Source organism: Cynocephalus volans, chromosome 2, assembly GCF_027409185.1.
Source record: "Cynocephalus volans isolate mCynVol1 chromosome 2, mCynVol1.pri, whole genome shotgun sequence".
NCBI lineage: Eukaryota > Metazoa > Chordata > Mammalia > Dermoptera > Cynocephalidae > Cynocephalus > Cynocephalus volans.
The window spans coordinates 51,512,964-51,536,067 of NC_084461.1; the positions used below are offsets into that span (position 1 = coordinate 51,512,964).

The window sequence follows — 23,104 nt, forward strand, 5'->3', positions numbered from 1 at the left end:
ACTAAGAATATAAAATAAAATTGGTATTTGCTAGTAATGTGAATATTGATAGTGTCTTCCTCCTAAACTGAGTGCTCCTTGAAGGCAGATTTTATATCTTATTCATTTTTGTTTCCTTAGCACCTAGCATGGTAACTGGCACTTTTACAGGTTAGTAACATTGTGCCTGAGGAAGAACACATAGGGTCTGAGTGATCAAGTGCCACTAAATTGTAGAATACATCTCAACCTATATTTTTCTACTTTGAGAAATCATTTTAAATAATTTTAATCTACTGCTTTTATTTAGTAGAATTTTTAGTCTTTGTAAAGTAGAATGAATATCTTAGCTTTCAGAAAAATATAAAACATTTTACAAAGAAATGGGACATAGTAATTGAAAAAAATAGTCAACGAAGTCACATTTATTTCTTACATGATAATTTCACCTATAATCTCATTTATTTACTTTGACATTTTCAATTAAGTGTTTTTGAAAATTATAACAATAATTCACTTTAACCAAATTTGTATTTTGCCTGACTCTCTAAGTAGCAATTGTGTAAATAGCATGACAGGGTAATTTCAGGAAACTTCTCCAACAGTTTGGTTACCTTGTAATAGAAAAACATTTTCTTTATATTGGGAATTATTAAGCTGCATAAACAAATAAAAATTGGTTGTTAATGTTGCAGACATTCAAACAGAGAAGTTGAGAAAATTATTGAAATTTGCCAAGTAGCTTTTTTTATTTAATCACCCCCAGGAAACAGCTGATGCACAGAAATGTGTTAGTTCAGTTTTGTTCATTTAAAACCCTGAAGCTTAATTAGATTTTTTTCAAACACTTAATTTATGGAAGAACAGTAGTTTCTTTTGGATTTTAATTTTGTTTAATGTCTTTTGTTCAAAGGTACATAAAAAGAAATTTCCCCTTTATAATAATTTCTTTCAACTCTTAAAATAAGGTGTTTTAAGATTTCCCTTTCTTGATATATTGATTTAATGCTGTGTGCTTTGTATACTTGGATTATGTTAAAGCTAATGGATTTACTTATAGCTAGTTATTCTTTTCTGTTGGACATCTGCCTGAATGTTTGAAGATTTTGAATAAAGCCAGTTTTTTAATTTATTGCTCTGAATAATGTGACATTGAATGTGGTTCTGTAGTCATGTATTCTATGGATTGTTGCTTGTGCATCACTGGAGACCTAACCAAAATATCTTTTGGTCCTGCTTGTTCCTAAGTTTATCTCTTCCTTGTGTAGAGTTAGGAATTCCTAGTTTAAGTGAAAAAGAATGGGTGAGAGTAAAACCAACATTCAAAGGAGTCGTTTAAAGAAAACAAAACTAAAAATTTGGAAATGTACTGGGAAGTTTGTATAATTTATGTATAGGTCATGTGCAAAGAACCTTTTTAGGTATTCTGTTTTATACACCTGACCTTGGGGCAATTCCTATTAGAGAATGCTGAATTTAATTATAGGTGTGGTACGATGGGAAATACATATGAGGGTACTTCCAAAAGTTTATGGAAAGATGGATTTAAAAGATAATATGAATCTTAACATGAACTTTTGGAAGACCCCTCATATTTAGTCTTTGTCTCTCATTCCTGGCACATAGCTCCTAAAAACCCTTGGAAACTCTGGAGTGATAAGAATGTCTTCTGTATGTGTCTGGCGCTCTTAATCCTGTTCGTGATGCCAGTTGTAAAGCTAGGCGACCACGCCAGTTGTCGGGCTCTTTTACCTGCCAGTAATCCTGCCGACTGGGCCGATTGTTGAGCTAGGGCTAGGTCTTCAAGCCCATTCACATACTGGGTCACAAACCCTTCATATGCCAGGCTGGGTCACCAGACCCCTTCACGCAGGTCTATGAACTAGCTAACTGGCCAAAAGGTCCTTGGAGCCATAGGTTGGAAAGCATGGCTGTGCCAGGTGGATGCCCTAGGCAGATGCCTGCCTGCCTGCTTCACTAAAACTCCTGTCTCTCTCTCTCCCTCCCTTCCTCCCTCTCTCTCTCTCTCTTCCTCTCTCTCTCTCTCTCTAAAGGAACACAATAGCAACAAAACCAAAAAGATACATTGGCGCACATGTGCACTAACTCCACACACGCACACGCACACGCACACGCACACGCACACGCACAATTTGCTTACAAAGGATGCTGAACCACACCCAACTGGACCTGAGGCGAGGGCCCTGACCAAACCAGTCTATTTTCCTGTCAGTATGCTAACAAAATGACTAGTGGCTCAGGTCCCCTAGATAGCTTAAGGATGGAGGCTGATCCCCAGAAAGACGAAGGGATGATTAAGAAAGTTGGAACTTTCAGCCACCTATGTCCCCCACCCCCAATCTCTCGGGAGGGTAGAGGGGCTGGAGATAATGGCCAGTGATTAATCAATCTTGCCTACTTAATAAGACTTCCATAAAAATCCTGAAATGGTAGGGTTCGGAGAGCTTCCAAATTAGTAACCATATCTACAAGTTGGTGAACACATTGACATGCCAGGAGGGTGGCACACCTCAACTCTACAGCGACAGAAGTTCCTGTGCTTGGGACCTTCTCAGACCTTGCCCTATGTACCTCTTCATCTGGCTGTTCATTTGTATCCTTCATAATAAATTGGTGGTAGTAAGTAAAGTGTCTTCCTGACCTCTGTGAATTTGTTCTAGCAAATTATCAAACCTGAGGAAGGGATCATGAGAACCCCTGATTTATAGCTGGTTGGTCAGAAGTGCAGGTGGCAAATGGGACTTGGGACTAGTGTCTGAAGTAGGGGCAATCTTGTGAGACTGAACCCTTAACCTGTGGGGTCTGTTCTAACTACTGGAAGTTAGTGTCAGAATTGAATAGTAGGAAATCCAGTTGGTGTCCAGAGAGTTGGAGAATTGGTTGTTGTGAAGAAAAAAGCCGTACATTTGGCATTAGAAGTGTCGCAAGTAAAAATAGCTCAGAATAGGCCATTCTTAAGTTTTTTGTGTTTGTGTGTGGCATAATTCTTACCCTTATTTGCTGCTGTTTTTGAAATGCCAAGGCTGATAAATTTCCTACTATTGTTAATTACTCGTATAACAGACCTTGGGTTTTATAAGTTTTAGAATAATGTTAAACTCTAACCATCTACAGGGAGAAAAGAACATCTTTTGCATATATTTAATATTTACTCAACACCCACAATATAGGCATTAAGTAAGCACACAGATTATTTGTTTCTCCTCGAGTTCTTGTTCATTACCTCTTGAGACCATATTGAAGTGAAAGAACCATCACAGCAAGGTTTCTTTTTGGAATATTGGCTGTGTTTTGAAGTAGACATGATTAGGTAAGAACTCCTATTAACTCTGAAAGTATGTCATATCTAATGGTAAAATTAAATGAAAAATTGAGTGAAACAATATATAGTTATCTGACATTTATTTTTAATTACTTTAAAATGTTACTAAATATAACATCCAGTTTCTTGTATTTCTATGTTTAAGAGGTGAGTCATGGAAACATAATGATTGTTTAAATATTTCTGTGCCTTCTCCAGTACTTGGAAATCTTTCCACATTAGGGCACAGAAGATTCTTCGTGTCAGAATAGCAATCAGTAGTATAAATTTCCAAGCTTCAATTTAAAGAATGATTTAAAATGTAAAGGGAAAAGGTTAAAAAACAAGAATAATACTTATAGGTGATATTTTAATAGTTAAATGTATGGCTAACAGATTTTCTTTAAAAAAAAAAAGGTAAAATGATTCATCTTTGAGATTTGATAAGGAACACTTTTTTATGTAAAAGTAGACAGACGAGATCGGGCGCGTTCAGGGCGGTATGGCCGTAGACTGTAAAAGTAGAAAAAGACAAAAGGCAGCAGAGGTAGGGAGTGGGATGCTATATATAAATTGGAAAAGCAAAAGGCTGAAATTGTGTAACAATTATACATTGGGGAAAATGGGGCTAATTTCAAAGAAATCCTGTTGGATAATTGCTATGATTGTATGAATATTGAAATTATAATAATAGCATTTCTGGTAGGTGACAGCCAAGTAACATGAAAGCTGGTATGGGCCGAGCCCATGGCGCACTCGGGAGAGTGTGGCGCTGGGAGCGCGGCGACGCTCCCGCCGTGGGTTCGGATCCTATATAGGAATGGCCGGTGCACTCACTAGGTGAGTGCCGGTCACGAAAAAGACAGAAAAAAAAAAAAAAAAAACATGAAAGCTGGTAGCAAATAACTGTGGTAGGAAAACTATGGGATAACTGTCAGTAAGGAATTTGAAGCTTTCTTCTTTTTGACTGATTTTGCATCCTTCCACCTAATATATTCTTTCTTGACATGGTGTATTTTTTAAGGTGGAGATAAATGCTTGGCTAGTTGCTATAGTTTCCCCTGCTTTCACAGTAGGAGTCTCTGGAATAATTCTCTCCCCAAAGCTTAAGGATCCCAGAACAAATGCTACTTTGTTTTTTTAATAATCTAAATAACACCTAAAGTGGTTGAAGTTTGTAGTTTTTGATATGAGCCTGGCTTATGAATCTTGACTATAATAAGGAAGTTTGAGTTTAGGGGCCAGTGCTACGTTGGAAAAGTAAAGAGTGACATTGGCTTTTAGCTATATGTTTTTTAAAGGATTGGTAGTGTTAAGTGGACAAACTTAAATTTTAACTGAGTTTACTTGAGCAAAGCAGAAAGCAAAACAAAACAGAACAAAGCAAAACAAAACAAAGCAAACAACAAAAACAATTTACTTCAACCAATAATGTGATCTGAGAGCATTTATAGAAAATGGAAGTGCAGTGTAGAAACAGCTTAATTGGTCACAGTTTAATTAGTTAATAGGCTATACAGCTTCCTGCAATTAACTAAAGCTCAGCTACTCTATACAGTTAAACTCTGTGTTGGTTTGGTCTGTTAGGCTTAGTCCAGGAGCCGAGTCCAAATCAATGGCCTCCCGCAAATTTATTAAACAGTAGGTTGCTTGTTTTTGTGTAGCCTCTACCTCTCACTACACCCTTGATGTATCGGGGATTATCTAGCTCCTAAGTGCCTGGCCACTCTTAATAAGATCAGGACTGTCCCAAAGAAAGTACTCATGTTCTCCTCTCAATCCTTCTTTTTTAGTTTAGGAACTCAACATTTGCCTCAAATCGTAAGTACTCTTATGTTCTTGCTCTTTTACCCCTACTCTAATGATGCAGGGGCAGGCACGAAACAACCTACAATAGATAGGAGGTTACATAAGAGTTTATTATGTCCTAATAAGATTGTTTTGGAATAGCATAAATTCATATTAATGTTATATTGGCAGTGTGTATTAGGCAAAATAAACACCTCAGACACAGAGTTAAGCATAGGAATCCTTTCTGTATAAATTTATAATCTAAATAAAAAATCTTTGTAGAAACTTTGAACTAAAATATAATCAAATAGATGACTGATTTGGGTTTTCTTTGGGAATACTGGTTATTTGTTATAAATTGACTTTTACTAAATCAGATAGCTTTGTAGAATTTTTTAGACTAAAATTGATGTGTGATTGACTGTGAAGAACTTTTTAGTTCAATAACTAAGAAAGTTTTGTCCAAATAAAATATCAGTTCACAAATAAACAAGGCTTAAGGTTTTCTTGTCCTAACTGTCATTTTGGGATTCTGTTACCTTGTATGGGTAATTCTCATTCTCTTAAAAAGCCTGCATTTCTTCATCTGTAGGAAAAGAGATTATACTAGGTAATCTGTAAGGTAAAAAAGATAATTGATCAAAATATTACCTTTCATTTATAGGGATTCATTTTTTATTGCTGCTTCTGAGTCCACTGAGTATCGTATTGCACGAAGAAAATTAGAATGATTGTAATTTATTTCTTTCACTTGTTTCTCTATCTGTATAATAGAGATAACAATGGTACCTATCATCAAAGTGTTATTTTGGAGATTTGGTAAGTTAATGTGTTAGCGTTTAAAAAGAATGTCTGGCACAGAGTTAAGTGCTGTAGTATTAGGTGCTATTCTATCTTCTTCCTCTATTCCTTCTTCTCTTCTTTCCCCCTCTTATCCCTACTTCCACTTCTTTTCTTCCCCGGTCTTACTCTTTATTTTCTGCCCCTTCCCTTTTCCTGGAGGGTTGATACTAAACTACACCTCTTTTCTTTTTCATACGTAGAACTTAATGAATATTCTTTGAAAACGTAATACACTTCAGTAAATTTATGACAAATTAAGAAAAACTTTAAAGCCTTTTAGAGTGACTACTTTTTCCATCAACAGGGCAGACTAAAGAACCTGAAAACCCCTCCTAGCAAATACCTGGTGGTGCTGGATAAAATATAACTTTTTTCTTTTTTTCATGTCCTCTGGGTTTTCAAGAGAATAAGGAAAATATCTAATTTTTTTAATGAATGATTTTTACATATATTGTTATAAATGAGGTTGGCTTTATTTTTCCTTTCCTTTACTCACCCCTTCTGATTTTGGTATCAGACTATGCTAGCCACTTAAAAAGAACTGAGGCATTTTCCCTCTTTTTTCTATTTTTTGGAACGTTGTATAAGACAGGGGTTTCCTCCTTCTATGTGTCCTGGAAAATTAACATTTAGCCTTTTTGGGCTTAGAGGTGTTTTTTACAAGAAGGTTTTTGACTACTAATTCAATTACTTTAATAGTTGCAGGTTTTATTTAGTTTTTCCAATTTTTCTTTGATTCATTTTGATAATTTTTATATTCTGGAAAATTATACCATTAAATTTTTAAAGTTTATTTGCATAAATTATAGTAGTCTCTTATGCTTTTAAATATATTTGTAAATTTCTAATATTATTTATATCTTTCCCTTTAAAACTTGACCAATTAATAAGAAATTTGTATATAATTCTTTGTAACTCTTTTCGAAGGACCAGGTTTTACTTGTGTTGTTTCTTATTTATTTTCTATTTCATTAAACATTAGTTTTTATTAAGATTCTCTATGTGCTTGAAAAGAATATAGTTAACAGATATCTAGTTCTCCGCAGGATCATATTTATCAGATCAAACTTGTTAATTATACCGTTCAAATCTTCCAAATATTTATTCATTTAAAAAAAAATTTTCTTCAGGAGATTTTCAAGGAGATATATTAAGATTTCACAATTTGATTCAATATAGAACGTTTTACCTTGTAATTCTGTCAATTTTTGCTTTGTGTATTTTGGGGTTGTGTTGTTAGGTATGTATAGCCTTAGGATTATTTATATTTCAGTAAATCCTTTTATCATTGATTAATGGCCCTTTCAATATCTATTAATGCTTTTTTCTGTATTAATACTGCTATGCCAGATTTATTTTGGTTAACATTTGTCTGGCATATCTTTTCTTCATCCTTGCCTTGGGTTAAGTGTCCCACCAAAACTTAATCCTCATTGTAGCTATTGAGGGTGGGAAATCCTATTATGGTAATTGAAAGGTGGGGCTTTGAAGAGGTGATTAGATTGTAGGACCAAGCTTTTGTGAATGGGTTAATAATGGTGTTCAGGGTCATGGTTCTGAGGGCTTTCAAAGGAGAGTGCATGAGGCGCTCTCTCTCTTCTCCACCATTTCGCAATTGATACCCTGTAGTCAATGAAGTCACCACCAAAGAAAGCCTTCGTCAGATGGGTTCCCTGGACTTTGGACTTTCAGTTGCTGAAGCTGTAAGCAATAAATTTTGTTTTCTTATAAATCACTCATTCCAAGTATTTTATTATAAGCAACAAAAACGGACCAATACAATCCCTTTTTTTTTTTTTTTTTTGCTATAATGTTTTAGCTAGATCTTTTCTAAATAGAATATAAGTGGATCTTTTAAAACTGAGATTTTTCATTCTTAGGTGATTATAATCTTTTATTATTACAGTCATGTGTCACTTAACAACCAGGATACATTCTGAGAAGTGCGGCATTAGGCAATTTCTTCATTGTGCAAGCATCGTAGAGTGTTCTTACACAAATGTAGATGGTATAGGCTACATGGCATAGCCATTATAATCTTATGGGACCACCCTTGTATGTGTGGTCTGTCATTGACTGAAGCATTGTTATGTGGCACATGACTGTATTTTATATTTTTCGGTGTAATTGGACATATTTCTATCACTTTATTTCACATTTTCTCTTAACCATGCCTTTACGGTCTTTTATCTTTCCCAACCCTCTGTCTGATTGATAAACTTTTCTATATTATTCCTGCTCCTCCACTTTTCCCCCTCTACTGTTTTGCATATTATACATTCTGTTTCTCTTCTTCAGTGTATTAATTATGTGTTTAACATGCATGTTTGACTTAACGAAGTCTGAAATTAATATCTCTATTGAGCTTTTTCACAAACAAAATGAGGTTCTTAAAATTTCACCTTTTAATATCATCCTGACTTGTACCTTCCTTGTATTATCTAGCATTTTAGATTCCCTCAGCTTTTAAATGCCTTCTATATTAGTCAAGGTTTTCCAGAGAAACTGAACCAACAGATGAGAGTGAGATTTATTTCAAGGAATTGGCCTACATGATTGTGGAGGCTTGGTAAGTCCAAAATCCACAGGGTAGGTTGGCAGGCTAAGGACCCAGGGAAGAATTGTGGTTTCAGAGGCATTCTGTTGGGAGAATACCTTCTTGTTCAAGAGAGGTTGTTTAGACTTTGTTCTATTATGACCTTCAACTGATTGGATTAGGCCCACTCACATTACGGAGAATAATCTACTCAAAGTCGATTGATTTAAATGTCAATCTCATCCAAAAACACCTTTACAGAAACATCCAGAATAATGTTTGACCAGATATCTGGGCACTGTGGCCAAGCCAAATTGACACATAAAATTAACCTTCATATTCTCCAAGTTATTCAGTATTACTATTACTGTTATTATCAATGTTCTGTGCTTATTTAGCTCTGCAAGATGTTTACCAATATCTTTTCTCATAATTTGTTCTTGCATTCTACTCTCCTTTCTATGTTCAATTTTATCTCTTTAACAGATCTTTCCCTAGGGTCTGTGAGAAATAAATTCTCAGTTTTCATTTGCCTGACAATGTCTTTATTTTGTACTCAAACTCGAATGGTCATTTAGCTGGGTATAGAATTCTTAGTTAACAATTAAATTATCTTAGCTCTTTGAAGGTATTACTCTGTTGTTTTCTAGCATTTGTTATTGCTTATGAGAAACCTACCTTTCATCTAATTGTCTTTACTTTGTAGGCAATCTGGTTTTTTGTTTGTTTGTTTGTTTTTTGGCTGATTGTTTTTAAGAATCTTTCCTTGTCTTTGGTATTCTTCATTTTCATTACGGTTTATTTAGATATGGGTTTTTGTTTATCCTGATTTTTGTTCTTTCCGTACCTGGGAAGGGGTTCATGTGGCTCATCAATCTTGGAAAACTATCAGCCATTATCTTTTCAAATATTATGTCTTCTGCCCTTCTTTCCATCATTTTCTTTTAGAATGACTGATTGAGATTTAGGTTGACTTCTGTCCTCCATATCAGCTGTTCTAATCTTCTAATGTTTTTCATTGTGGCTTCTCTGTCTTTTTAAAAATCATTTCAAACATTCTTATTGTTTCAGTCACTTTCAGATTATTCTGTTTTCTGGTGTTAGATTATTCTGTTTATGGTATTTGTAGGTTAATTAGTCAATTTATTGTATTAGCTAAAACTTTCTCATAATGGTAGTTTCTTCAAGTTATAATTTTTTTTTATTAGTTCGTTTTTAATAGGGATTATTTCTTCTGTGGAAGTCCAGTATAGTATGTGAGTATCCCAATGGGACTTTTTTTTTTTGTATTAATATTATTTTTTTTACATTCTATGATGTTGTTGTGAAGCAGTTGGGAGGGAGGGGGAGAGGGGAAAAGGGAAGGAAATGGGATGGAAGAAGGAGGAAAGAGGAGGGGCAGGATTGAGGCCTGTGGCACCCGCCTCATTCCCACAGGGGAGACCAGTGGGCTTCCAGCAGTGGCTTGGTCATTGCTAGGCTGGATGCAGATGTCAGGGGGGTGTGGCAGAAGCCCTCGCCACCCACCACTCCAGCTTGTGAACCTGGGGCCTTTCTTGCTACAGCTCAGTGGTCATCACTGGGCTGGTTGTGGGTGTCAGGAGGGTGTGGTTGAGGCCTTTGGCTCCCCACTGCCCCAGCTCAGGAGAACCCAGGGCACTTCCTGTGGCAGCTTGGTAGTCAGTGGCTGGGCTGGTTGCACGTGTTGGAGGGCTGTGGCTGAGGCCCTTGGCTCTCACTCTCAGGACTGGTTGTGGGTGTTAGGGAGTATGGCTGAGGCCCCCAGCCCTGCCCCCTTTCTGGCTTGGTAGTCCTGGGGTCTTCTGGTCCTTCTAGTTGTTATAGATGTTCTTTGGTGAAATGAGACCTTTACTAATTAATATCAAACTTTGTCTCTGGTTGTGGGTACTTTGTTTTTTCTTTTAGTTTTGTGTTAGATTATTTGCTGTTCCCACCACTTAAACTCTGTGCTGGAACTAATTTTTGTCCTTTGCTTACTTCTAAAATGGGGAAACTTCCTGTGGGGACCAATACTTGAGCTCTGTGTTTGAGCTGAATTGCTGCTTTGCTGCCTATTCCCTAGGGAAGGCTTTTTGTGTGACTCAGGTTTTGATGGTTGACTTTATAGGTACTTCCAGATTTCATGAGATCAGTACACCTGGGTTATGTAGAAATTCTGGTCTAGGCCTGAGTCTTTTCATCAAACTGTACCCCATATGATTCTATATTTCTGACCAGTCTCCTCTGAGTGGTCCTATGCTGACCGGGGAGCAGATCAGCTGTCCTTGCTGTGCCCCACTGTTCCCCTGGTGGGCCTATTTCCCGCCCCCCACCCATGCTCCAAACACTTCCCATGGGACTGGCTGTGCGCTGGTCCCTCATGATAACTCACCAGCCTCTGAGTGCCTCTTTTTTTTTCAGTTGTTGTGGCTCCTTGCTCCAATGTGGGTCCACAGGACCATTAGTGGTCTTGCTGGCCTGGGGGCCTCCAAGGCCCTCTTTACCCCTGCCATCTCCCAGCAACTTCATCCAAAGGGCACAGCTGCAGCTTTTACCAGCTTCTTCTCCATGGGCTCAGCAGCTCCAGCCTGGAAGCAGCCGGGGTTTGAAACAGTCAGAATGGTTTTTTCTTTCTCTCATCATGGCTTCTCCCACCTTCATGCACTCTGTAGGTCTCTCCTCCTCTTCTCCTGAGCTTTGGCAGCCCCAGCTTGGCTGTCATTGCTTTTTCATAGTTGTAAATTGGTTAATTTGTTGGAGAGAGTGATGCTGGGGACTGTCTATGCCATCATCTTGACCGGAAGCCCGATGGGACTATTTATACTCATGTCTTTTGGACCCATAATGATTTCAAAGGTCAAGCCAGATTTTGTTATTTTTTAATTTATGATATTCATACCATGTAGTTGTGTAAATTTGAAACTCAACATACATATGATACTCGTTTTAGAGTTTTTGGTGTCTTACTGGTGACATGTGCTCCTTCCCATTGAAGGTCTCAAACTAATGACTGGCTTTTTTGCTCCTTCTCAGAGTTTATGGTCCAGGGCTTTTCTAGCTGCTTTTTCATGAGTACCACAGCTCTTTGATGCTGTATACTTCATGCAGGTGCTGAATTCTTTGTCCCCTACCTCATACCAGCTAAAGGTATGTTTTCTCTTCTGACAAGAGATTTAAAACTATACTTCCAAACCCTTAGTCCTTAGGACCTAGAGTTATGTCAGAAACCCTGTGGATTGCTGCAGTCTCAGCTCAAGCTTAGGGCTATGACGTAGATGTCAGTTTGTTTCAAGCACTTGAGGAATTTTTCTTTTCCTTTTTAGCAATGTATTATTTTAAAAGTATTTTAACTACCCTTTCTACATATTTATAGCAGGAAGGAAGCATTCACACGTCAGCTTGGACTTCCACGTTATAAGAGTTTTCTGTAGTTTTTTAACATTGATAGCATTTCTTTGAATCTTAATGTCCTTGTATTTTAAGGATGTTGGTTGATTATATTAATAGCTTTTTAAAAAAATCTATCTGGGAATTATTTTACTTTTCCTCTTCCTCTTTTGTTTTTAAAAACTTGTGTGTGTGTGTGTGCGTGCGTGCACGCTACATAATAAGTATTCAGTCAACGCTTTCTAAGTAGAAATAATTTAAATGTTTAGTTTGTGCCAACAGGTATTCTAGGTGATTGTAGTTAGATTATTTGTTTTAGGACTATTTGTATTAGAGTTAGACCTATATAACCTACCAAATTATAAAATGATGATGGTGATAATAATAAAAGCTTCAAATAAATATATGGCACTTAATTCTCATATTAACCCTGTGGTATATGGTAGTAGTATTATTGTTTTACTGATGAGGTAATTGAGACATAGAATAGGTAACTTGCCCCAAAATCACATAGTTAGCACATGACAGAGCTGGATTTGAATCAAGTCTGGCTCCAGGGGTCTGTATTCTTAATCTTTATGCTGTATCTTTTATACCCTGTTGAGAGATATCATTCATTATTATTATACCCCTGCTTAAAATCCTCCTTGCTGCTTTCTGGCTAATGTTTAAATAAATATTTTATTATTTAACAAATAAATGTTTAAATAAATATTTAACTATTCCAGCCTACCTGTTCTATCATACCACATATCAGCCCTTTTCTCCATCTCCAATTATTTACTAACAGTTTTCTAAGGACACTATGCTATTTCATGGTTCCATTTGTTTAATTGTATTCTCCCCTCTGTCTGGAATGCTTCTCCCTCTGCTTCTTTCCTGGCTAAATCCTATATGTCCTTAGAAATTATGGCTCTTTCTGAAAACTTCCGTAACTACTCATTGAGATAGCTGTCCTTCCAGTGCTCTTCTATCTCAACTACACTGCCTTCTCTAAGGTAAAGGACTGTGTTCTGCATATTTGTAGCCCCATTGCCTGCTAAACATTACCTGGCACATTGGAGATGTTCAATAAATGTTTGTTGAATGAATGAATAATTGTCATTATAGACCATTAGGTTTGCTTACTGCAGTGTCTTGTTGAATTTTTAAATAGGACTTCATTTACTTTGTTAGTAACATTAATGAAAGATGTTTATAAAAACAAGTTGCTGTCTTATAGTAGCAAGTCACTTTATCAGTGTCTTAAGGTATCTTTTTCATACACAACACTTTTGCCAATTTAGTTGTAAAACAATATAGGTTTCATAATAGTGTGTTGTTTAAAAGCGATTTTATTTAGCTATTCAGTTGAAATGATTCTTTGGTGAAAAATTAACTCAGTTGTAATATGTTTTAAGAAGAATGTCTAGTCTAGCTGTTTTAATTCTTCATTTGAATATTTTTACTCTCAACAATATTTAATGAAAATGTGTCTCATTAAACTTGAAGTTACTAGTCATTATTTTATAACTGGTTTTCATTTATGTACTATCTTGACATTGTATATAGAAAATATTAATTTTATTAAAGCTCATTGCATTATTCACCACCAAATGCAATAAAAATAAATAAAGAGGATCATATAGAACAAGTGAGTCTCTTGGGAAAAAATTTTTCTTTTTAAAACATATCAAATATATGAATGTTTTGTATATTCTCATTTTCTTATAATAGTATATAAAATTTAATTGCTCAATTGGGGGGACATGTGTTATATCACGGCTTTTTAAAAAAATTTAACTCTTTAAATGGCATGAAGGAATAAGAAGAGAAAATTACTTGCTTTAGCCTGATAGGCAGTGTGTCTGGGGTAGCACTATTTTGCTGCAGCTGAAATTCAAGCATGAGGAAATTGCAGAAATTTACAATTCAATGTGTGTTTCATCAGGGAGAAATCCACAGATTGTTTTGACACTCAGTTAGAAATTCAGCATGAAGATGGACGTCTCATGAAATTTGCAGCTGCTGATTGAATTTATATTTCCATAAAGGCCATCAACACTAGCAGCCTGCAGGGGAAGGGGGGCAGGGGGAATGACAAAAATCGTGAGGCTAGCATTTTTCCTCAGTGTTATAGTCACAAATTACTGGTAATAAGGGTTTACACTGACCAGGATTAAAGAAAAATATGGACAGCCAGAAGGGAAGGACTTCTCAGTTTAATTGATTTTAACTAAATATGTCTACATTTGATATTCTAAATATGTATTTAGTCATCTGTAGAAAATCTAATATGTACCTTAAAATCAAGTTTTTTATCTTTACTATTTAAATGGAGAAATAAGGTAGTTCTTGAAGTTATAGCAGGTTCTGTTGTATAGGTTATTGTACAGGAGCCTTTTGAGATAGAAGATGGGTATTGTAGGAACACAGTACAAGCTTGCTTTTTATGGGATTGAAATAATCATTTATTGTTCTTGCAAGTAACCTGTGATTCACTTTCTAAGAATATCAATTCATTATTTTAAAATATCAAAAAAATTTTTTTGAATGGATATCCAAGTAACATTAACAGATAACAAGTTGTCTTTTCCATTCTCATTTTAAAGTGTTATTTTTTTTTTCTTTTTAGCAATATGGACAAAATGTTATTTCTTTTGTTTAATGTTTCTATTGTAGAGATTTTATCTATTATATGATTTTTAAATATCCACAGATTATAGGTGAACTGAACAATTTAGGAATGTGTTCATTGTTCCTGCAGTGTTCTTTGTCTCTGTGAACAGTGTCTGCTTTAACCATAACAGGATGCTCTCAGATACCTTTATTTGAAAATTAGTATTTGCAGAACCATATGTAAAAATATCCTTACTGAGAACAAAATAATATTTTATTTAATATTATATAGCCTGAGTATAAAATGTAAGGATATTACCCAGAAAACATATACGTAATTATTGATCTTTATTTCTTTAACATACTAGATTAAGGGTATAAGAACACAGAAACTGATTCCAATTGTTTTGTTATATGTAATTATATCTGAGAACATCTAATTTATCTATAAACTATTCTAATTTGACTAGAACAGTGTACATTTCTGGTCCCTGTGCTTAAAATATACATGTGGAGGGATTTTTTTTTTTTTTTTGAGTTTCAGAATTTGCTTTAGGTGTTAAATAAGCATCTTTGGCTTAAAAGATAATAATGTGCTTATTCTGCTAGGAACCTATGAATGCTCGCATTTTTTGACATCACTTCCAATTGTTTTACTCTCTATGTTAATACCAAAATATTAACCAGTTAAATATATTTTTGCCTCTTGTACATTAGTTTACAAACCAAAGCAAAACTATTTTATGAGAGAAGTCCCACTGTGTCCAACGTATAAAGTAAACAAGTATTTGAAAAAACTATTTTCTCATTTATGTTTTCCCTTCATAGGCATACACATTTTGGGTCATTCATTCAATCTAGATTTCTTGTCTTTCTTCCTTCCTTCCTTTTCCTCCTTGCCCCCCCCCCATTTGATGATTTGCTTTTTTCAGCATTCCAAATATACGAGCTTAACTAATTTAATTTATTGCTTATGAAAAGTCACCTTTTTGTTTGTTTTAAGGTGTTATCAGTTCTGTCACCCAATCAAATCAACATCTTTAATTGCTATTTTAGCTTGTTGTTTTCTGCCCCTGTATAGTTTTTGTTTTTGTATATAAGACCTAATTCATTCATTCTTTATTTATTCAATAAATATTTACATACTAATATATATGTATCAGAGACTATTTTAGGTTCTGAGGATACAATAGTAAATAACGAAACTCTCCTCCCCACCTTCATGGAGTTTGCATTTTTGAGGAGAAGTAGTCAATAAATAAATAAATATGTAATATAATGTCAAGTAGAAATAAGAAAAACTATAAAGCAAGATAAGGGGCTAGAATGTGAGAGAATGGGAATGCAGCAACTAGATAGGAGTTTCCAGAAGGATCTCTGTGAGGAAGTATCATTTGAAAAGAAACCTGAGTGAAGTGAGAGAATGAGTAATATAGTTGTACCTATTTCCCCTTTACATTATGGCTGAACACCCCCACCCTAATTTTGCTGTACAAGTGTGTTTTCCACTTATCCCTATCCTCTTGTCACACTCATTAGTAATCTGAAATTATACCACTACAGCTCCCGTAGCTTTTCCATGCTCATACAGTTTGTATATTTATACACAAATACACACAAATAAGATTTTTTGGAGGAGGTAGACATACCACAGTTTATTTAGCCTTTGATTAATACATTGATGGACATTTGAGTTGCTTGCAGTTTTTTTTTATACTACTTCTACACATGCTCCATAAGCTCCTTTCCTACTCATCCTTTTACCTTTGTGAGGTAAATTCCCAGAAATGGTATTGCTGTGGCAAAGGATGCGTGTAATTTGTATTAATAAGTATTATCAGAATGCTTTCCAAAAAGGCCTTTACAATTCACATTCTCACCAGCAATGTAGGTGTTGTTTTCACCACAGCCTTACCAGCACTAGGTAACTTTGTTTTACGTTGTGTGTAGTATCTCTGACTTTCCAACCCAACTGTCATCTGTCTGTGATTACAGATTGTGCGTACTCTAGGTATGTACTTTGCAGTCTTAACGTAACTCCGTGCCCTTATAGAACTGCCCTTAGACCACTTTTCAGTAATCTTACCGTGTTCTATTTTGATACATGTTTAAGTATATATGTCTTTACCCACTCTGACTCCCTATACCTAAATAATACAAGGCCTGGCACAGGTAGGACATGGTTTGGGTAAATACTTGCCTTCAAAACCAAATGTATCTGCTGGAGGATGTTGATAATAGAGGAGGCTGCGACAGATTATATATGGGAAGTCTCTGTACCTTCTTCTCAGTGTTGGCTGTAAACCTGAAACTGCTCTAAAAAATAAAGTCTTTAAAAATAAAAGAAAGCTAAAACCCAAATGTATAATATTTTTTGATTGCCAGGCATGTTGAATTATCTGTGCTATTGATTTATCTTTGTCAATGCAGATAAGCAAGAATTCACTACATTTTAAAGTTGTTACCTGGAAGGTTAAAATTTTTTTGTTTTTTTGTTTTACAGTTTTTCCTTTGGGGTTTAAGCAAGCATTTATCCTAAGTTGCATATTACTGTGATCAGGACACAGTTATTATGTTTGTCAGATTGTTGCCAGCTATTATGCATTATTTTTTTCTGGCTCTGAAATTACATGCATATTTTAGGCCTGTGCTCTGAAATTTTTTGAAGTAATATTGTTGACACTTAGAGCATTCTGTGCTGCAAGTGTCTTCACCCCCGTGTGTGATGTACACCAGTGAACAGCGGTCAGGCAAGGTAATAAGCTGTTTGTCATCTGCCAAGCTGTTTGTTACAACCGGATAAAAATATATTCCCATTTTCAGATTTAAAGTGTAAATAATGTGCATCCCTAGTCTCAACCAGTCTCTTCATTTTAGAATCTTAATGTTGAAATGTCCCTTGGCAATCAGCTAGCCCAGTCTTCTTTTCACAGTCACTCATTCCAGAAGGTTATGTTTATAGCTATAACCCGTGTATGTTGGCTTCTACCTTTATTTGTGAGAACTGGAACCTATGGTGATCAATGAGAGCCTGGGTTATCATAAAAGTAGTCCGCATTAACAGCTGGACTCTAGAGAAAAGGGAAAATGTAATCCTGAGTAAGCCCTGGTTGACAGACATCATGCCTTTAAATTGTGGGCCTCAAAGATTATTCAGTCTTTAGAAGTGCAAAGAGCCAGTTAGTAGTTCAGGATTTTACTTGAACTACCAGCTGGCTCTTTGCACTTGTGGGGAGAGTGTGAGTATCTTTGGAGCTGGTTTTAGTAATGTGGCATGTATATAGGAATCTTAGGGGATGATATGTCATACTATCTTTGATAGTCAGGAATAGCATATTGGTTAATCCCAGGCACTTCTAACAAGTATAGTTTTGAGAGAACAGTAGTCCCCCTTTATCCTCAGTTTTGCTTTCTGCAGTTGCAGTTATCCGTGGTCAACCAATCCAAAACAACAATCCAAAAATATTAAGATTTTTTGAGAGAGACTATATTCACGTAACTTATATTATTGAACTATTCTGTTATTTTATTATTAGTTATTGTTATCTCTTACTGTGCCTAATTTATAAATTAAACTTTTTCATAGGTAAGTACACAGAGGAAAAAACATATGAGAGTACTTCAAAAACTGCATGGAAAGATTCATATTATTTTTCAGTGCTGTTTTTCCATGAACTTTTTGAAGTACCCTCATAGTATATATAGGATTCAGTACTATCTGTGATTTCAGGCATCCACTGGAGGTCTTGGAACGTATGCCCTGTGGACAAGGGGTACTATTGTATAGGCACAATGGGCATGACAAGGTGGGAACCTTATCAGCTCTTCAAACTTAGTCTGGGGTTGCATTAGAGCAGCCACTTCTGTTTTGCCCTCCTCTTCCTATTTTCCAATTCCCTAGAATATTGATTCTTACCATTCTAATGTGACCAGAGTATACACTGCTCTTCTACTATTTGTTAGAGATTTGTGGTCTGGTTCAGAAACTCAGACTTGGAATAAAACTCTTCTGAGCTCCTTTCAACAGACCTCAGTTCTTGGATCCTTTTATTGAATCTTACTATTTAGAATGGGTCACTTTTCTTTTTGAGGTATCAACTCCTTAATTTACATCTTTCATGTGTGAAACCATTGATTTTGTTTTCTGATTAGTTTTTGCCTCAGCCATTTTCTTTCTTAGCATTTTTAAAATGTGAAGTGTTTTCAATCTATGTTATTAAAAGGCAAAAAAATCTAAATTTACAAGTAAGAGACGTTATATGATATCTAGATAGTTTTAACAGTTATTTACTTCTGTTTTCTTCTTTCTTCCTTTAAAAAAAAAAAGTAAGCATATTTAAAGATTGCTTCTAATTCCCCAGATAACTGATGAGGTCTCTTGTAACAACAGGTCAGGCAGTTTACATAACATCTTTTTATTTTAAACTAGAATATTAGTATTTCCTGAACCTACTTCTACCAAATACCTATTTCTTCTTTAGTTACCATCACTCTTTGCCTTACGTACACCATCTCTCAATTTCATTCCCTCCTTCCCTGACTGCCATACCATACCACCAGCATCTCTTCTGGTCAGTCCCTTTGGCTACTCTTAAACTTAATTTTGTATAGACCCCTAATAGCATTCATTATGGTTATCAACCACTTCATCTCATGTGAGAGTATTGATAATGGATGGTGCCTTGGGTTGAATGTCCCCCCAAAACTTAGTCCCCATTGTGACAGTGTAAAGAGGGTGGGAAGTCCTATTATGGTAATTGAAAGGTGGGGCCTTGAAGAGGTGATTAGATTCTGAGGACCATGCCTAGTGAGTGGATTGAAAATGGTGGTGAGGGGCAAGGTTCTGAAGGCTTTAAAAGAAGAGCACGTGAGAGGTTAATCTCTCTCTGTTCCACCATTTTCTGCCATGTGAGACCCCTGGGTCACTGTCACCACTACCAGGACCCTCACCAGATGTATTCCCTGGACTTGGACTTCCCAGCCTCCAAAACTGTAAGTAATAAATTTTGTTTTTCTTTTTAAATTAACCAATTCTGTGTATTTTGGTATAAGCAACAGAAGCAGACCAATACAGGTGGCAAGCTCTTTACCTCTCAGCAACCATCAAATAACCATTACGTTTTTATTTTTTATTTTATTTTATATATGTTTTATATACTTATGTGTACATGTGTATGTATATGATATACTCCACACTGAAAAAAATGATACATTATCTTTACAGCTTGCAGGAGACCCAGACAGTGTAGTAATATGCAGGTCCAGGATAGACAGAGCTTCAAGGGAGGCAGCGTATTATAGTAGAAAGATTATGACCTTTAGAGTCAGAGAGATCTTAATTCAACTTTCAGCTGTCAGATGTGGCTCAAGCTAGAGATGCGCAGAGCTGAAGATGCTGCAGACCCGGAGCAGCTCAGGGGCGGTGAACAATAGCTCCTCAAGTCTCCAATTAAAAATGGCCTCCAATAAAACTACATTGCAAAAAATGGGAAAGAAACAGAATGGAAAAAGTAAAAAAGTTGAAGAGGCAGAGCCTGAAGAATTTGTGGTGGAAAAAGTACTGGACCAACATGTAGTGAATGGGAAGGTGGAGTGTTTCCTCAAGTGGAGGGGATTTACAGATGATGACAATATTTGGGAACCTGAAGAAAATTTAGGTTGTCCAGAGTTAACTGAAGCATTTCTTAATTCTCAAAAAGCTGGTAAAGAAAAAGATGATACAAAAAGAAAATCTTTATCTGACAGTGAATTGGATTACAGCAAATCAAAGAAGAAAACAGATGCTGATAAACCAAGAGACTTTGCCAGAGGCCTTGATCCTGAAACAATAATTGGTGCCACAGACAGCAGTGGAGAATTGATGTTTCTCATGAAGTGGAAAGATTCATTTGAGGCACACTTGGTGCTGGCAAAAGAGGCAAATATGAAGTGTCCTCATATTGTAATTGCTTTTTATGAAGAGACTAACTTGGCATTCTTTTCCAGAAGAAGAAGCTCAATAATTGTTTGCATTGCTTTTTATGTATTTATATATACATATATAAAATATGGGTCTTAGTTTTTGATTTACTAGTGTGAAGAAATAACTACATTCTAATGAAAATCAAGTTTGATGTTTGTTTTGAAAGTACTATTGGGGGAGCTGTTGAGTTCTTTTTTTTTTTTTTTTTTTTAATTTTATTTTGTCGATATACAATGTGGTTGATTATTGTGGCCCATAACCGAAACCTCCCTCCCTCCTCCCTCTCCCCCCTCCCACCCAACAGTGTCCTTTCTGTTTGCTTGTCATATCAACTTCAAGGAATTGTAGTTGTTATGTCTTCTTCCAACTATTATGTTTTTAATAGATAATGTTTAAGTAATTCTGTTTATGTAGGGTTTTTTGGACCTTAGTTATTACAGTATGTGACAACAGTGATGCAGAGTTTTTATGCCATCTATATATGCCAATACACAATTAAGTTACTATAGTAATATGGTAGATATTAAAAGCATTTTATTTTAAGTAGAGGCTTTATTATGTTATCATCCCTCGTGGTATAAATCTGTTCTATATTATTTCATATGATACCCATTTCATGGTATAGATTTAATTTTTATTGTAGAATTGTTTACATTTTCACTTAATGGGACCTGTAATTAGTAAACTCAGAACTACTTAGGACACTTTTTTGTGTGTAAGTATTGAATGTATTTATACATACAAATACATTTATCTCAGTATTTGTTCAGCAGAAATTTTTGTTGTTCTGACTATGATAATCTTAAACTTTCCTTAGATAAAATTCTTTCTTTCTTGGAAAATGTTTTGGTTGAAATATGTTTTTACAAGTCAGCAGGAATAAACCAAAGCTGTACTGAGAAGACCACTTAGTAGTTATAACTTCTTAGGGAAAAAAGGGGTAGGGAGAAATCAGACAAACAAAAAGGGTGCTTTTATATTTACTTCTATATGGAAAAACTACACATAAACACACATACACACTTACCTGTTCCATTTGATAAACCAATGGCTGAAGTTCTCATTTGTTATGTCAGAAGGAGAGTTAGACATCTATTACTTCTGGTCTAATTCTGATCATCAGGGAGGAAACTGATCAGAAAAGTAGAAACTTGAAAGAAATCAGTATATATTTTTAGAGTTTATTATAGCCAGGAAGGAAGGCAGTGATATAGGGAGTTAGATGTATATTCTAACCTAGACATTAGAAGAGGAGCCTTCAGAAAGCTCTGCAGAAAAAATTGGTTAGGTGTTTATGTTTCAAGAGGAATGGAAAGATTTTTTTTTTTTAAATGCTGTCAATATACCTGATAATGACCTTGATGAGGAGGAGAGAGAAAATCAACTAAAGGGAGTGCCCTGACTAACTAGTCTTTTAAAAGGGCAGTACAAAAAAAAGCGTCTGTAACTATAGCCAGAAGCAATGTGATGATGGCAGCAAGATAGGGGGCCTGATGTGTTCCCATGTAATCATTAAACACACATCATATTTTTGTGTGTGAATTAATCTATGCATATATATTTGTCTGTTTTTTTAGATAGATAAATACATATAAGTAAAAAAGTGTTCTCCTTTGGTAATATTCCATAGTCTAAATATGAGTATTAAATTTCCAGGAGGGACTAAAATATTTGCAGCATAAAAATTTTAAGAACTTAACCCACTACTTGAGAAGATAGTGTATTTTTACTGGATGACAGAGATTCTCTCCTCCTCTCCCTTATGACACCATGAAGAACAATACATGGGTCTCCGCCTGGGATCTCAGTCTAGAGGAAAAGATCCTTAGATCATCATCACCTCATTTTACAGTTATCTTATTTTTAGGCTAACTTAATGCTAAACAAAAAGAATATTTTTAGGGTTTTTTAAAAAAAATTAGTCAGTACATTATTGTTAAGGTTTATAGTATGCCTTCATTGTAAAACATAGAGCATATGATTAGTCTTTATCTTGAAATCACAAGAATTTTTATAAGCAAGCTATAATATTGAAATGGAAGTTAAAATCAGTTGTATTATATAAAATATAAAATTGTTATAGAGGATTCTTGGACTCTGTATCAGGTAAATAATAAGTAAACCACAAAACTCAGTGGCTTAACTCAGATGTTTGTTTCTTGAATCAGACAGCTCTTGTTTATTTTTTATTTACATCACTTGGAAAAAGTCTACAAGGTTTGTAGGGGAAGAAGAGAGTTGAAGGCTTACTTGGGATGATGTTACAGGCAAACCTGGAAAAGACATGCATCAGTCACTTCCACCCATATTCCACTTAATCTCTTGATCCCCATCTAACCACAGGGGAAGCTGGAAAATGTGGAGAAGATTGTGCATATTAGGTGAGCACTGCCTCTGCAGTGGACTATTGTATTTAGTTAGGTGAATGTTTGTTGCAAACAGTGTGCATGGGACTTTTCTAGTCACGGGGTAAATACAAAGATATATGCATGTAAGTCATGAGTTCTTCCTTCAAGTGGATCATGATGTAACACTCATTGTAGACTATAGCTTGTATTTAGTTTTCAATTCTCAAAACAAATCCATTGCCTATTCTTAGTATTATTAGACTAATAACTATTTTTTAAAACAGCCAAGCAATTTATATCTACCATCTGTATCAGTTAGGATTCAAGCAAGAAACAGA

At 35.4% G+C, this 23,104-nt stretch overlaps 1 protein-coding gene and 1 pseudogene across 3 annotated transcripts in view; both read left to right on the plus strand.

Annotated features, from left to right (window-relative positions):
* The window catches only part of NDUFAF2 (NADH:ubiquinone oxidoreductase complex assembly factor 2), a 175,037-nt gene that overhangs the window by 32,672 nt on the left and 119,261 nt on the right, over window positions 1-23,104 (plus strand). The window lies entirely within an intron of this gene.
* Window positions 19,912-20,458, plus strand: LOC134369730 (chromobox protein homolog 3-like; annotated as a pseudogene).